This window comes from Chiloscyllium punctatum, chromosome 17 (genome assembly GCF_047496795.1).
Source record: "Chiloscyllium punctatum isolate Juve2018m chromosome 17, sChiPun1.3, whole genome shotgun sequence".
Lineage (NCBI taxonomy): Eukaryota > Metazoa > Chordata > Chondrichthyes > Orectolobiformes > Hemiscylliidae > Chiloscyllium > Chiloscyllium punctatum.
This window is the reverse complement of record NC_092755.1, coordinates 88146974-88159070: the sequence shown is the minus strand read 5'-3', so window position 1 is coordinate 88159070 and position 12097 is coordinate 88146974. Positions and strand designations below refer to the sequence as shown.

The window sequence follows — 12097 nt, the reverse complement described above, 5'->3', positions numbered from 1 at the left end:
TAGCTTTTGGAGCGCTGTTGCTTCATCAAGTGGTTGTGACGTATAAGATCGTAAGACGCAGAATTTACAGCAAAGGTTTACAGTGTACGATCGTATACTCCACAACCACATGATAAAGGAGCAGCTCTCCGAAAGCTAGTGCTTCCAAATAAACCTGTTGGACTATAACCTGGTGTTGTGTGATTTTTGTCTTTGTCTGGAAATAGTTACTGGTGGCACGGTGGCTCAGTGGTTAGCACTGCAGCCTCACAGCGCCAGGCATCTGGGTTTGATTCCAGATTCAGGTGACTGTCTGTGTGGAGTTTGCACATTCTGCCCGTGTCTGCGTGGCTTCCTCCCAGAATATAATGATGTGCAGGTTAGGTGAATTGGCTGTGCCAAATTTCCCACAGTGTTCAGTGATGTGTAGGTTAGATGTATTAGTCAGGGGTAAATGTAGAATAATAGGCTAGGGGATTGGGTCTGGGTGGGATACACTTTGGAGGGGCAGTGTGGACTTGATGGGCCTAATGGCCTGTTTCCACACTGTAGGGATTCTATGATCCTAGTTGATTCCACAACACGCATAACATAGCAAAGCTGAATAAACACAGGGAGCTCAGAAAGATTTCAGAGCTGAGCACACTGGGACAGAAACCGTCTAAGTCAACAATCAGAGTAGGCCTTTAGGATTTTTTCAAAACAGTTGTACAATGAAAGGGAGTGGTCACTTCTCCCAGTTCAGGTTTATTCTGGTTTGGTTTAGTTTTAACAGGCAGTCAAAAAACTACAGGGGACCTAGACAAGCAGCTACAGTGAAAAGAGATTCCATGCTTCAACAGATGTTTTTTGCCTGATTCCCTCCTCTGAAATCTCTCCTGCCTGTAAGAACCTGTGTTTGAATTTACCTTTTGCCAAGGGGTGTGTTTATGGGATGTTGTGGGAATTGGACAGCTTTGTTAAATTGTGATTTTAAGTTGTTTGAGTTTTTGAATAGTTAAGTTATTCTAGATTCTGTTTTCTTTTGTTCATGTTTCAATTATAATGTGTAACTAAGTTCTGTTTCACTTGAAGCTGAGTGGTTTGACCAGCTGTATCACTCCTGGAATATCCACTTTACAGCTGCCTTTGAAAAAAAAAAGTTATGGTCTGGGCTACCTTCTTAAAATATTGAGAGGGGGCCTGGCCTAGCCCATAACAAAGTGAATACACAAACGTTGAAGAAAAAGCTATATAAAAAGCAGTAGAAAAAGGACCTGATAGATTGGAAGAAGGTTCTATGGTGCATAAATGTTCACACAGATCAGCTGTGCAGAATACTTTATGCATAAAAATCAAATAGTCTACAGGAGAATTAGTTGTGGACGTTTGAAAGAATGAATTTCAAGCACATTAGGTTCATTTTTGAACATGTCTACACGGCTTTTCCAACTGTTACTGCTTTTCTGTGGACCTGAGATTGTGCAGTTGGTCATATGAAAGTAGTTAGCAGGGACAATGGGAGATAACAGGCAATATGTACATAGCTCTGATAAACTGCCTTTTAAACCCTCATGATAAGCTTTGTCTGCTTCAGGAGATTATGTGTAGGCCTGTTAGCTTTTTGTATCCAAAACCAAGGGGAGACCTTATCTTTGTCACACACAACAAAAAATCAACTCCAAATGAGGTTTATGAAGTGAGGTTGAAGATTCTGCAGGTATTCAGGGAGCGCACAGCAAATCAGTTCCAGCTCACCTTGAAGGAGAACACATGTTAAGCCCAATGATTTTTTATCAACCGATGATATCCGGAAGATGTTTCAAGCAGAAAGACAATTCTTTATCGTACTTTGGAGTTTGAGAGGTATTGGCAAGTGCTTATATTTTCCAAGTGTTGTAATTCAGTTTTAGGATTTAATTTCTTTTCCTTCTCTCTATTGTTGGGAACAATATTTGGCAGTGGAAGATTGACTTATGCTGAATAAATGCCCAAAGCGCTTCAAGTAAGACACTCCTGGACTGTCAACGCCAACTTAAAACGCGCTGGTCCATTTTATAATTGATTTCTCAAGAGCTTGGAGGCCTGAAGTAGGTACAAAACAGCAGTGAGCTGCAGAGCCTTTGGGATTGTCCAGTAAAAGTAAGGCCACCATAACCTTACCAGACCATAGGACTGCTCCCTTATAAAAGACTGGTGGCGGTTTAACCTGAGGATCACCGCAACTCAGGCAAAGGGAAAAACTCAGTCAAGGTGATTTTCCTGGTTACCTGGAACCCAAACTAAATACAAATCCTACTTTGTTTTTATGAAATCTGTACAGTATGGAAACAGGCCATTTGGCCCACATCGACCCTCCAAAGAGCATCCCACCCAGACCCACCATCCCTATGCTCTATCCCAGCATTTCCCATGACAAACTCACGTAACCTGCAGGAAGAAACCAGAGCATCCGGAGAAAACCTGCACCGACACAGGGAGAATGTGCAAACCTCACACAGACAGTCACCCGAGGGTGGAATTGAACCAAGGTCCCTTGAGGCAACAGTGCTAACCACTGAGCCAACGTGCTGCTGCTGTGCTGACGTAACCTTGTATGCCTCACTCTGTTCACCCTATGATCTCTGTATGTCCTTGTTCGCAATGATCTTGCTGCACTGCTCACAAAACAAAGCTTTTCACTGTACTTAGGTGCATGTACCTTCGATAAATCAAATCAAATCAAATCAAACCAGCTATCCTAGCCAGCCAGTGAGTGTACTAAGGGCAAAACGCCACAGTGTGCACAAAATTATTTCCTCTGATGATCGAGAGTTTATTGTGCACGTTATAGAAACAAGAAGTAGAGCAGAAGTCGGCCATTCAGCCCTCTGAGGAGAAAGTGAGGACTGCAAGATGCTGGGGATCAGAGCTTAAAAATGTGTTGCTGGAAAAGCACAGCAGGTCAGGCAGCATCAAAGGAACAGGAGAATCGACGTTTTGGGCATAAGCCCTTCTTCAGGAATGAGGAGGGTGTGCCAAGCAGGCTAAGATAAAAGGTAGGGAGGAGGGACTTGGGGGAGGGGCGTTGGGAATACGATAGGTGGAAGAAGGTTAAGGTGAGGGTGATAGGCCGGAGAGGGGGTGAGGGTGGAGAGGTTGGGAAGAAGATTGCAGGTCAAGAAGGCGGTGTTGAGTCTGAGGGTTGGGACTGAGAAAAGGTGGGGGGGGAGGGGAAATGAGGAAGCTGGAGAAATCTGCATTCATCCCTTGTGGTTGGAGGGTTCCTTGGCGAAAGAACCTCAGATGTGGTTGACGATGCTTCTTCAAAAACCGCAATTTCCCCTCAGACGTGGTTGACGATGCTCTCCACCACATCTCCTCCACTTCCCGCTCCTCCACCCTTGAACCCCGCCCCTCCAATCGCCACCAGGACAGAACCCCACTGGTCCTCACCAACCACCCACCAACCTCCAGATACATCGGATCATCCTTCGTCATTTCCGCCACCTCCAAACAGACCCCACCACCAAGGATATATTTCCCTCCCCACCCCTATCAGCGTTCCGGAAAGACCACTCCCTCAGCGACTCCCTCGTCAGATCCACACCCTCCACCAACCCAACCTCCACTCCCGGCACCTTCCCCTGCAACCGCAAGAAATGCAAAACTTGCGCCCACACCTCCCCCCTCACTTCCCTTCAAGGCCCCAAGGGATCCTTCCATCTCCGCCACATTTTCACCTGCACCTCCACACACATCATTTACTGCATCCGCTACACCCGATGTGGCCTCCTATGCATTGGGGAGACAGGCCGCTTACTTGCGGAACGTTTCAGAGAACACCTCTGGGACACCCGCACCAACCAACCCAACCGCTCCATGGCTGAATACTTTAACTCCCCCTCCCAAACCGCCAAGGACATGCAGGTCCTTGGCCTCCTCCATCGCTAGACCATGGCAACATGACGCTTGGAGGAAGAGCGCCTCATCTTCCTCCTCAGAACCCTCCAACCACAAGGGATGAATGAGATTTCTCCAGCTTTCTCATTTTCTGTCCCCCCACCTTTACTCAGTCCCAACCCTCAGACTCAGCACCACCTTCTTGACCTGCAATCTTCTTTCTGACCTCTCCGCCCCCACCCCCTCTCCGGCCTTTCACCCTCACCTTAACCTCCTTCCACCTATCGTATTCCCAACGCCCCTCCCCCAAGTCCCTCCTCCCTACCTTTTATCTTAGCCTGCTTGGCACACCCTCCTCATTCCTGAAGAAGGGCTTATGCCTGAAACGTCGATTGTCCTGTTCCTTTGATGCTGCCTGACCTGCTGTGCTTTTCCAGCAACACATTTTTAAGCCCCAAATTCAGCCCTCTGAGCCTGTTCCTCCATTCAACATGGCGGACGTGTTGATCACAGCTGCTCATCCAGCTTAGTAGCCTGTTCTCAGTTGTGCTGGGGCCATGGTGGAAATTTCTCATTTGTGGTGAAGCAGTCTGTGGTTATTCATGTGAATCAGTTAATGAGCATTCAGGGCAATATGTGTCCCAAACAATGCTGGACTCAACAGCCTTCTTTTGTTTTATACTTGGGCTGTTGCAGAATATCTATGAATTGTTGACAGATTATCCATTAGCACTGCAGCACACCAATATCAATCACATTGATGCATGGCAGTGTTAGATAAATCCCAATTGCCATTTTTTTCTGTGTCTTAGATTGAACATTTTGGTTCCACACCATGCCCCTTCTATCAGCCCAAGTTCAAGACAGATGATACTAATTTGTCTTAAGCAAGTATGTTTGACTAAGAGAATAAGATTCAAAATTATTAACCTTCTTGTATGAACATCAACTAGCCACAAAACGACATGACCCACTCTCACTAGTATCCTTACATACAGATGAGGAAGGACACCACTTCGACTGGGATAACACTTCCATCAAACAGAGGCATACACAAGAATTCCTACAAGTATGGCATTCCAACCGGAACTCTGTCAACAAACACATTGACTTGGATCCCATTTACCAATCCCTAAGAAAAAGAACAGGAAATGACATCACCATGGGAAATGACATGACCAAACCAAGGAAACCTAAACACATAAATAGAACGCGGGCAATGCCACCAGTGCTTCATCCGGAGGTTCACTGATGATGCTGCCTAGTATGCTACCTGCTGCCTTGCAGTGTCATGGACCTGGGTTCGATTCCAGCCTTGGGTGATTGTGTGGAGTTTGCGTATTCTCCCCGTGTCTGCGTAGGTTTCCTCCAGGTGCTCTCGTTTCCTCCCACCATCCAAAGATGTGCGGGTAGGTGAATTGGCCATGCTAAATTGCCCATAATGTTTAGGCATGTAAAGGTTGGCTGCATTGGTCATGGAAGTTGTAGGGTTATTGGGTAAGGGGATGGATCTGGGTGGATTGCTCTTCAGAGGGTTGTTGTGGACTTGGTGGGCCAAATGGCCTGTAACCTCTGAAAATGAATCTTCCAGCTCAGTGAGCAAACTTACATCCAGAACCTCAACCTGAGCTACAAATCTTCTCAAAACGTGCGAATGCTGGTCAGTAATACATTCTTCCACTTATTACAGAAAAATCAATCATGCAGCAGGGAGTGGTAAAGATAATGTGGCGCTCTTTATTTGAAGATCAGACGGTATGCACAATATGGTAACTGGGAATCTGTGCAGGTACTTTCAACCTCCACAACCTCACTGTTCACAGATTCGTGGGATCACATGTCATGCCATGTGGTGGATAGTGTAGGTCAACAACCCCCTCTAGAGATACCTGCGCATCACATCACAATAAAGGGTTAAATTCAAGGGCAGCTTGGTGGCTCAGTGGTTAGCACTGCTGCCTCACAGAACCAGGGATCCATGTTCAATTCCAGTCTTGAGTCACTGTTTGTGTGGAGTTTGCGCATTCTCCCTGTGTCTGCATGGGTTTCCTCTGGGTGGTCTAGTTTCCTCCCATAGTCCAAAAGTGTGCAGGCTAGGGTGGATTGGACATGCAAAATTGCCCATAGTGTTCAGGGATGTGTAGGTTAGGTGCATTAGTCAGAGGTAAATATAGAGTAATAGGGGGATGAGTTGGGTGGGTTACTCTTCAAAGGCCTAACGGCCTGCTTCCACACTGCAGGGATTCTATTCTATTCTATCCAATGCATAGATGGCTTACACATTCAGATACATGAAGGAAAGTCAAGGAAAATTGCTGACAAGCTCCAGCCCAAGGGTTCATCTCAAAGGACATACCTACATTGTTAGGTGGTCCATTATACATTCAGAAATCCGTCCCGTTTATTTGAAGGTGCAGAGTACATTTGTGCAGTTGTTACACACATGCTTTATTCCCACTTCCTCTCATTCTGTTCTATATTGTTATCTCCACTTTCCTGAAGTAGTTGCTGAGGAAAGTCCAAGCACACTGGTTCAGTTTAGCACTGCTGCCTCACAGCGCCAGGGACCTGGGTTCAATTCCAGCCTCGGGTGACTGTCTGTGTGGAGTTTGCACATTCTCCCCTTGTCTGTGTAGGTTTCCCACCATGGTCCAAAAATGTGCAGGTCAGGTGAATTGACTATACTAAGTTGCCTTTGGTATTCAGGGATGTGTAGGTTAGGTACATTAGTCAGGGGTAAATATAGAGTGATTGGGTGGGATGCTCTCCGATGTGGACTTATTGGGCCGAATGGCCTGTTTCCACACTGTAGGGATTGTGTGAGTGCTGTTGGTAGAGGGCCAGGTGGATGTAATTGGGGAAAAGCCACAGTAAGTGTCATTAGGCTGTTGTGAGTCTGGGGTGTGTAAGTGGATATCACTCCAGTCGAATTTGCCTGTTTCTTGTCTGTCACACTAAGCAGCAATCAGTATTAAATACCTGGCTCTGGATTTTCTTCACTCCCAATCCTTCTCTTCAACAGTACAAAAGAATGCACTTCTCTTTATATGGGGTCATTCACAATCTCAGGAATTGTAATATCCGTTAGAGCCAATTATGTGGTTTGATAACACAGCCACTGTTACAATGGAAGGAGTGCAGTACACTGTTTAAGCAGAGTAAGACCCCACAAATAACTTTGTGACAATGATCAGACAATTGTGCTTTCCAAGGCATTGGTTGAGAGATGACATAATTACCTCAGAATGTGGCACGGTGGCTCAGTGGTTAGCACTGCTGCCTTGCAGTGTCATGGACCTGGGTTCGATTCCAGCCTCGGGTGACTGTGAGGAGTTTGCGCATTCTCCCCGAGCCTGCATAGGTTTCCTCCAGGTGCTCTCGTTTCCTCCCACCATCCAAAGATGTGCGGGTAGGTGAATTGGCCATGCTAAATTGCCCATAATGTTCAGGCATGTAAAGGTTGGCTGCATTGGTCATGGAAGTTGTAGGGTTATTGGGTAAGGGGATGAATCTGGGTGGATTGCTCTTCGGAGGGTTGTTGTGGACTTGGTGGGCCAAATGGCCTATATCCACACTGGAGGGATTCTGTGGTATTCTGTGATAAGTTAGGAAGGACTTCTACTTTCATCCCTCGCGCCACCTCACTCCTGCTGCCATACACACCACTTGGGACCCTCCATGTGCCCCATGCCCCTCCTATCCACCCTCAAAGCCCCTCAGACAGGACGTGACATCAACCCTCGCTCTTAAAAAAGCTGTCCCGACTGCACAAAACTGTAAGCAACTGGGGAATGTCTCTGCCTAATTACTCCAGTATCAAAGTGAATTGTAAACCTCGTTTTGTAAAACCCTCCTCTGTGTCTGCATATACTCAAAGCTGTGTGTTAATACTTGTCCTCGTGAGACTATGAGTAAATGACTTTGTGTGAGCAGAAGAGCTGGACAGGAGCATCTCCAGATAAAGTGGATGCTGCTTTCCATGAAGTCTTGGTGATACACAAATGTAAGTAAAGAGTTTTAAAAAAACCTCAATATTGTCTATGCCCAAATCATTCAGAGAAATAGGATTCTGTTTTGGCCTCAATTTATGTTAAATAAGAGGACAATAAGTTGAAAACTGTCTCCCAACTAGATGTTCCACCATTTTGTGCACCATTGGAATCGCATTAATATGAGAGAATCCAATCGTTTCACAGAGATGCTGTCAATGGATAATTCTAATCAAGTTGTTCATAGTTTGAAATAGGATTTTCAGTGCTTTCATTCAAAACGTGTGGAATATTGTGTAACACTACAAAGCATTCAGATCTGGATTTGTCTCGGTTTGCTTTGACTGTTGCATTTTTGAACTCTTGGTCTTTGAGCAGAGAATCTACATCGTTCACAAGTGGAGACTGTGACAAGATTCCAAGCTGATGCCGGGCTATGTTTCAATTGACGAGACAGCCAAAGACGTAGGAGAAAGTGAGGACTGCAGATGCTGGAGATCAGAGTCAAGAGTATAGTGCTGGAAAAGCACAGCAGTTCAGGCAGCATCTGAGGAGCAGGAGAATCGACGTTTTGGGCATAAGCCCTTCAGGAGGAGTGGCTTCCCAACTGTAGACCCAAGACGTATGCCTGGTGTTCACCAAGTTAGAATGGGTTTCAACAGCTGGGGCTCCCAACCCAATTCTGGAAGTTTACAATTTTCCTGCGTGCCTTTCAAAGGTTCAATTTGTTCACCCGCACTTTCATTCCCAAGCAAGGGAATAGGCATCGTCCAGTTGGAGTTGGGGCAGCTTTTTAAAGATTAGATTAGATTCCCTATAGTGTGGGAACAGGCCCTTCAGCCCAACAAGTCCACACCGACCCTCCGAAGATTAACCCACCCAGACCCATTCCTCTAACCTATATTTACCCCTGACTAATGCACCTTTGGAAATTTTGCATGGCCAATTCACCTGACCTGCTCATCTTTGGATTGTGGGAGGAAACTGGAGCACCTGAAGGAAGCCCAAGTGGACATGGGAAGAATGTGCAAACTCCACACACACTGTCGCCCAAGATTGGAATCGAACCCGGGCCCCTGTTGCAGTGAGGCAGCAGTGCTAACCACTGAGCCACCGTGCCACCCCTAAAGTGCAAGGGTTGATGACACATGACATTAGCGGTGGATAAGAGGGACCTGAGGCACATGGAAGGGGCCAAGTGATGTGAATGGAATAGGAGGGAGTGAGCTGGAATGTGAAATGAGAGCTGGAGCGTCTTTCAGGGTCCTGAAGCACACAGCAGCGCCTCTTAAACAGCCTGCCTTTGCACCCAGCATCCACTGTGGCAGTTGCAACACTCTTCCTGGTTTGACTGACCCAACTGCAGACCCCATCCAGTCCCTGACAATGAAAATCCAGTGCCTTGTGGGCACTTTATCCCAAAGCATATAGGCCGACCTAACATTGCTCCCAAATTACACTATCCATCTCGATACCCGAGGTATAAACATCCATCGACCACACAGCACAGATCCAAGCCTCCTGCTCCACCACCTTAGACTTGCAACAGCTATAAATTCTTCAGATTTGCAGAGTTTCACATCACTTCCTTCACAAAAGGAATTAGACTTTGGCTTAAGTATTCTGAGGAAAAGATGACGTGGTATTTCTCATTGTGCACTCGTCAGGATAGAATCGCAAGAATGCCAAATCACACCGGGAACAACCATTCATATTGGATGAAAAGTGGATGCTGATTGGATGACAGCCAGCTCTGATTGATGGAAGTGTTGCCATGGCAAGTGTACCCGGGGTGGATAAGTCCCAAGCTCCTTGTAAATTCAACCTTGGACAGTCGACCTGGTTGCCATGGAGAGTGTACCAGGACATGGGTGACCACCAACTTGTTGTTTAGATGAAAAAGGTGCAGTGTGTGGGGATGTCCTATCTGTTGGCCATGAACAGGACCCTGTGTATGAACATATGTGGCTACGAATATATATCATGAATACATGTAAATCAGACTTTAATAGTGAATTGAAAAGCAGAGACAGCACAAAGTACTTGAAGGTATTCATCATAGTTTATGTTCCATGAGATCATCGCAATTGCTCCTCCTTTCAAAATGTCAAAAAGCAAAATTCACTCATTGCTTTCATCCCTATTTCCTCTCCACTCCTTTCAATGTTTCACCGAAGTAGCAATGATGACAGAGAAAAATGGCTGTGAGGTTTCAATTCTTCCATGGGGATAGGGGGAATCACTGGCAAGATCAATATTAATTGCCCATCCTGATAGCCCTTTAGAATGTGAGCCACCTTCCTAAATTGGTGCAGGAGGAGGTGATGGCCTGGTGGTATTATCACTGGATTCTTAATCCAGAGACTCAGGTAATGTTCCAGGGGTTGGGTTCAAATCCCGCCATGGCAGAATTTGAATAAACATCTGCAATTAAGAGGAGAAAATGGTACTACAGGTGCTGGAGATCAGAGTCAAAAAATGTGATGCTGGAAAAGCGCAGCATCTGAGGAGCAGGAGAATTGATGTTTCAGGCACCAGCCCTTCCTTAATGCCTTAACATCGACTGACTTGCTGTGCTTTTCCAGTGCTTCCCAACTTGAATCTGGAATTAAGAGTCTAATAATGATTATCAATTGATTGTCAGGAAAAAGCTATCTGGTCACTAATGTCCTTGAGACAAGGAAACTGCCATCGTTACCTGGCATGGCATATATGTGACTCCAGACCCACAGTAATAAGGTTGACTCTTAACTGCCTTCAATTAGGGATGAGCAATAAATGCTGGCCTGGCTAATGATGCCCTCATCCTGTGATTGAATGAAAAAAAAACTTCATGTGTTGTAGGTACATGCACAGTACTGTTCAGAATGGACTTTGACCCAGAGAGACAGTGAATGAAGTTCCACAGCAGGGTAGGTTATGTCTTGGAGGAGATCTTGATGGTGGTGGTGATGTTCCTTTGTGCCTATAAATGATAGGAGTCAGAGTCAGAGTTAGAAAGGTGATGTCAAAGGAAGATTGATGCAATGCATCTTGTGGGTGGTGTGTACTGCTGCTACTGTGCATCAGTGATGGAGGGAAGGGGTGTTTGAGCTGGTGGATGGGATGCTGATCAACCAGGTTGCTTTATCTTGGTGGCATCGTGCTTCTTGCACATTTCAGAGAGCTCTCCGTCACATTCCTGACCCTGATGCCTTTCAGATACTGAGTGGGCTCTGGGGAGGCTGGAATGAGTAACTCACTGCAGAATTCTCAGTGTCTGACACCCTGATATTGCTCAGGGCTGCAGAGAGTTACTTTGGGATATGTGTGGTTGCTGAAGCATGGCTGGTTAATCACTATGAACAAAAGCTAAGTTCAGCTGCCTCACATTGTCAGATCCAAGGGGAAGTAGATTTAATTTTAGATTTTTTTTATTCTTGAAAAGAAGGAAGCAGGGCCCCAGAGTTAAAATCATTCCTTACATTACTCAGCCTTCCTTTAATTAATATCTTGTCAGCCGTTTCTTCATGTCAAGGGCAAGAGCAGAATTGATTAAGCCCGCCAAGTTGCCATGACATCTCTTTCCCATTCAGAATGAAGGGTAAACTCTGATCAGTGACAATTTCTTTGTGCTTCTCCTCTTGTACCATCTGTAAAATAGCACCTTTGCTTAGTGCTTAAGGTGTTGTGAGGTTGTTGGAGAAACATTCTTGACAATTTTAATGCTGCTTTTTGAGCAATTAGTGGCAGGCAATAAATGCTGACCTAGCCAATGACGTCCATGTCCGGTGAACGAATTGATTAAACGTTGTAATGTTGCTTGCCTAATGGTGGCAAATTAATCAGCAGTGGTGAGCACCCTGTACTTTTGTAATTTTCTCATGTTTTGGATGTGATGTTAAACCAAGGCCCATGACCCTTGGGTTTGTTGTAAAAGATCCTATGGCCCTTCTTTGAAGTGTAGCAGGGTAATTCCCTCCAGGGTCCTGAACAACATTTGAAACCCACTAGACAGATGATTTCAATGATCTCATTGATGTAGGAGCTTGCTAAGGGGCTTTTGTGGTACAGAGGTAGAGTTCCTACCCCAGGACCGAGAGGCCTAGTTTCAAGACCCACCAGCTTCAGAGGTGTGTAATAACATCTCAAACAGGTTGATTAGAAAAATACATTAATAAAAAATAATTGTAGGAGCTTGCTAGATATAAAGCAGACACCACCAGACCAGGAAATTACATCACCACAGGAAATGTCATCACCAACTCAAGGAAACCTAAACACATAAA

The 12097-nt window shown here is 45.6% G+C and overlaps 1 protein-coding gene across 6 annotated transcripts in view; it reads left to right on the top strand.

Annotated features, from left to right (window-relative positions):
• The window catches only part of wscd2 (WSC domain containing 2), a 593216-nt gene that overhangs the window by 198085 nt on the left and 383034 nt on the right, over window positions 1-12097 (top strand). The window contains exon 1 of one of the 6 annotated variants that reach the window (XM_072587827.1): window positions 817-863. The exons of the other annotated variants lie outside the window; for them this stretch is intronic. The gene's annotated coding sequence lies outside the window, so the exon portion shown is untranslated. Of the gene's footprint in view, window positions 1-816; window positions 864-12097 lie in introns of those variants that run through there. 6 annotated transcript variants of the gene reach the window in all.